This window comes from Odontesthes bonariensis, chromosome 19 (assembly GCF_027942865.1).
Source record: "Odontesthes bonariensis isolate fOdoBon6 chromosome 19, fOdoBon6.hap1, whole genome shotgun sequence".
In the NCBI taxonomy this organism is placed as follows: Eukaryota; Metazoa; Chordata; class Actinopteri; order Atheriniformes; family Atherinopsidae; genus Odontesthes; species Odontesthes bonariensis.
The window spans coordinates 20,949,685-20,954,468 of NC_134524.1; the positions used below are offsets into that span (position 1 = coordinate 20,949,685).

Genomic DNA, 4,784 nt, shown 5'->3' on the forward strand with positions numbered 1-4,784 from the left:
TTTTCAGACTAGTTCTAGAAGTCGATTTATAATATACAGTAAGAGGCGACTTTTTCCACGAACATGGCATGGCATGTTATCAACGATCCCATGGATGAAGGTGCAGCATTATTGCGCAGAGTATTGAATATTCGTCGGCGATAGTTATCAGACCACGCGTTGATGTTTTAGCATTTCCAGACAATTGTCTTTTTGAGCGACACCATTTCACGTCACAGTCCATCATTTATATACACAAGATAATCCGTCCTTACATTAGCAACATTACCAACCGCAGTCATGCTCTCACATCCCAGCAGATATTGTGTGTTGCACTGCGTTTCTTTGCGAATGGAAGTTTCTTGTACAATGTCGGTGATGCAGAGCACTTGAGCAAGGCAACTGTATGCAGGGCGGTCAGAAAAGTGTGCCTCGCCCCGAAACGGCTTTTACCTATGTTTGTGGTTTTCCCTTGACATAAACCTGTCAGAGCCATCAAGGAGGAGTTCCACAGGATTGCAGGTGAATGATGTAGAGATCTGTTAAATTGTATTCCGTTAATGACATTGTGCTGCAACCTCAGACTGCGATTAGTGATTTTACTTTCTTTTAGGATTTCCCAGTGTGATTGGCTGCATAGATGGCACACACATCCCCATCACGGCTACCTCACAAAATGAAGCCGATTATGTGAACAGGAAGTCCATTCACAGCATTAATGTGCAGGTACATGTAGACGGACTACTGTTTCAAGATGATAAAGACTGCATCAGAGTTCCAACATCTCTCATTCTCTGCACTGTCAAGATCATTTGTGATGCAGCAAACATCATTTCGAATGTGGAGGCCAAGTGGCCTGGGTCTGTTCATGACTCAAGAATTTATCGCGAGTCTAACCTGAGCAACAGACTACAACATGGTAAGCAGCCTAAAGATATGCACAATATAATTCACTCGTCTCCCTCCTTTAATACACTCCAATGTATCCACTATGCATTACAGGAGAGTTTGATGGCCTTCTGCTGGGTGACAGGGGTTACTCATGCCAACATAGGCTGCTGACCCCTTACCCTGAACCAGGCCCCCAACAGAACTTCAACCGGGCTCACTGCAGGACAAGAGCCCGGGTGGAGATGACCATAGGCCTGTTGAAAGCACGTTTCCAGTGCCTACGTCACGTCAGGGTGACCCCTGAGAGGGCTTGTGATATAATTGTGGCATGTGCTTTTCTTCATAATATCGCCACTATTAGAGAGCAACACCCTGCCATACAAATTGAAGACGCTAATAATGACCCCATCCACCTGCCAGCTAACCAGGATGGCAGAGCAGTCAGAGACACCATATGCAATAATCACTTTAGGGTTTAATTCACCATCATCACCACAGCAGTCAAATAAAGAGAAAATACAAATTTCATTTGGTCTTCTTTATTTCCTACAAATACAAGAGCTAGTTCAGTTAATGTTCCAATAGTTAACATAAGTCACCTGTGACCATGCACCCAGCTTTAACTTGTGCTCCAGTATTTCAATTTCCAGATCTGTCTTTCTCATCTGGCGGTCCAAGTAGAGCATTTCTTTATCAGTTTTTGGTATTTTTTTCAGCAGGTGAATTCTGTAAACCTCTTTTACCGTCAACTGGAAATGCATAAGGACGACATTAAATTATACAGTTACACATGCATTCCACAGAATGAACCTCTGGTGTTTACTGAACATCCATCTCACTGTGTCAATCTGTGCAGTGGAAGTTGAGGGACCCTCCTGCTGCTGCCCAGCCACGCACTGTTAAAGAATGATGAGAATGTGTTAATACTTTAGTGTAGGCTAAAAGTCATATTCCACCAGAATGTTAAGAAATGGGAATGGGAAGAGAACTATCAGTATAATGAAGATGTTACCTCAGACCTTTCTGGATCCCCCTCTGTAAAGGCAGCAGACATAGTTTCCTCATCCTGTTCATCCCAGATGAGTGGTAGTTTTCAGTATACTTAAACTACTATATGGTAAAATCATTGGAGTATTGCTAACTTACAGTTACAAGATCTGTTGTGGTGTGAGGGGGCTCCACCAGGCGGAGAGCACCATCAGAATCTGTTGGGACCAAAAAAAAAAAAAAAAAAGACAAATAAATATTTGTATGAATAGGCTTAAAAAATATATCTATAGGAAATTTATGTGTGTGAAAACCGCATTATGTTGGGGATAAAACAACTGCACAGTCAAATAGCCACTTAATATTTACTTTACAGTGTAAAACATGATCAAAATGAGGTACCTCCATGCCGAGGTCTCACCTGTTTGAACAATGTTTTTATATTTCATCTTAAGCTGCTGCCAAGTGCGCTTCTCCCCCGCGGGATTGCACCTAAATGAAATAAATGAATGGGTTACCATTCAAGCAGTTTTCCCCTGTAATATTATTGTGATTGATTGCAAAGGAATACATTTAAACTTACGCATTGACGCGAGCAGCAATGTTCTCCCACGCCGTCTCCCTCTCCTTTGCTGCTGCAGCGGTGTTGCACTTCTTTTTAAAAACGTGTTGAAACTCGCCGTATGAGCGCACTAAAATTTCTAATTCAATGTTTGTAAAATATGTAGCCCGGCTCTTCCCCGTTGCCCGGGCTCCATTGATGCTGGCTTTTTAAAGTGGTGGCGCACGCGCCAAACTCAAGGTGAACTTACTCAGAGTTGATTAACCTCACTCAAATCAGCGTTTCTGGAACCGAAAACTCAGAGTTTTCCATCTCAGAGTAGATCAACTCAGAGATCAGGAATAGACTCAGAGTTGGTTGAACCTGCTTTGTGAAACGGACCCCAGGTGTTGAAATTTTGAAGAAACAGACTGCTGTTAAAATACCAAAATAATTAGGAATAAATATTAGTTTTTACCCTTTTATACATTATTGAGTAGGTTCCTTAGGGTGGCCTCTGTGAGTAGCTTTTTAAATGCTGACAGATACATGAAGTATATGACTGCACGTTGATCCAATGCTGAAGCATTAGAAACACTTTGGGTGTCCCAAGCATGGTCTGGCGTGGCCACCTTGTGGTGGAATACGGGCAACAAATCCACACAAACACACACATACTGCAGAACTGGATGCTCTAGTTTTTTTACGGAGATGATTTCATAATTACCCTGGGAATCTGAAAATTCCTGAAATATTTAAAGGTATCTAAAATTGTGAGGATACTCTTTTAAGACATCTTATTTGGCTAAATTGCTTTAAATGTGACTAACAGCTGCAATTCAGTTTCTTCCAGAATACCTACCGGTGTAAAAAGCAACATCCTAAGAATTACAACTTTATAAGTTGTGAGATTTTTCATTTTCAGAGTGTGAGCTAAAGCAGTTTTGCATTTGTCTGTGTCGCTGCATTGAGCGGACATTCCACAATATACAGAATGAAACAGACTTGTTTCGACTTTCGACTGCGGTACAAAAATATATTTTTGACAAACAAAATTTGTTTGATTATCAACTGACAGTCAAATCACCCAGAGAGAAACATATGGAACCATAATAGAGGAGAGTTTGAACTGTGAAGTCCAACAGTCCGTCATGACTACAAACACATCTTAATCAGAAAACTCGCTCTATAGTCTTTTCATTCTCAGCCTGTAGGATGTTGGCTCTGTGGTAGCTGGGCTATGATAAAAGCCTGTGCTCTACAGATTAATACAGATTAAAGTATAAATACAAGATGAGATTCGGTTTGCTGTTTGGTTATTCGTTTTGTCAGATGATTTGAAAGCTTAAAAGGTAAAAAAAAAAAATTGAAGGAAATCAGAGCTACAAGAACACAATAAAGCGTGTTAATGGCAAAGCAGGGGGGCAGCCGCTGGCACGAGTTTAGGAAAAGTAATTAACTGAGATTGGATAAGTATATGTAAAACTACTCTAATTATCTTCTGTGGATTGAATAACATCAGACAAATAAAATCAGGATCACAGTGACAGAAATGCAGCAATTTTCATCTTTATTTATTTTTTCCCCATGTACATTCACAATCATTATAATGAATAACAAAATTCTTTGTATGTAATTTAGTCAATTTTTTAACTACTGTTCACATGTGCAAAAGCTCTAAGCACTTTAAATGTTTAATGTTTTTTCCATGATTTTACACCTAATTAAACAATTATAAAGTACAATATTTAGCCACATAACGAACAAAAAGAGGGCACTGGGATGTCGAAATCCCTGAGTCAGTCTGGGATTACAAAGAAGCATCGAGACAGGTAAAATTCACACAAGAAATTGGGCGAGTTCTCCTTGATCCTTGAGACAATCGGCTAAGTACTTTTAAGACCTGTGAACAAGTCCACCAAGAAGAATGGGGTGGTCACACAAAAAATATACGATTTAATTCAGGTTTATTTTGTGTTTACTCTACTTTGTGTAAAATGGTCAGTTAAAACTATTCATGGCATTATTTTTTAAAAATGCACACCAACATACCCAAACATCTAAATATCGCATAATCAAGCTAAATAACCCCACTGAGTTACTATATTTACTCGTCAGACATGAAAGTAAAAGAAGTCTCCTGGCCCCTATGCAAATAAGTAAATGGACTTCTAGTCTTGCCTATAAAATTACAGTTGAATATATTCACATTAAATATGACCAAAGCTTCAACAAACATGATAAATATGGGTCAAATCATTCTGGATTTCTCTTGAATTTTTCTTATTGTACCAGGCAAAGTACTCCTACAAAGTCTTACTGCACTCCTCTTGCTACATTAGTGCTGAATCTGGCTTTTTTTTAATAGCATTTACAAGTGAACATA

At 39.5% G+C, this 4,784-nt stretch overlaps 1 long non-coding RNA gene across 2 annotated transcripts; it reads right to left on the reverse strand.

Moving 5' to 3' along the window:
* Positions 1-1,409: 1,409 nt before the first annotated feature.
* LOC142369158 (uncharacterized) lies at positions 1,410-2,782 on the reverse strand. 2 transcript variants are annotated; one of them, XR_012767529.1, is made up of 5 exons: positions 2,441-2,782; positions 2,279-2,349; positions 2,017-2,075; positions 1,883-1,936; positions 1,410-1,766 (listed from the first exon to the last, which is right to left on the reverse strand). It is a non-coding gene; the product is annotated as an uncharacterized LOC142369158 (long non-coding RNA). The 2 variants fall into 2 exon arrangements; XR_012767528.1 differs by having other exon boundaries at positions 1,883-2,075.
* Positions 2,783-4,784: the final 2,002 nt, after the last annotated feature.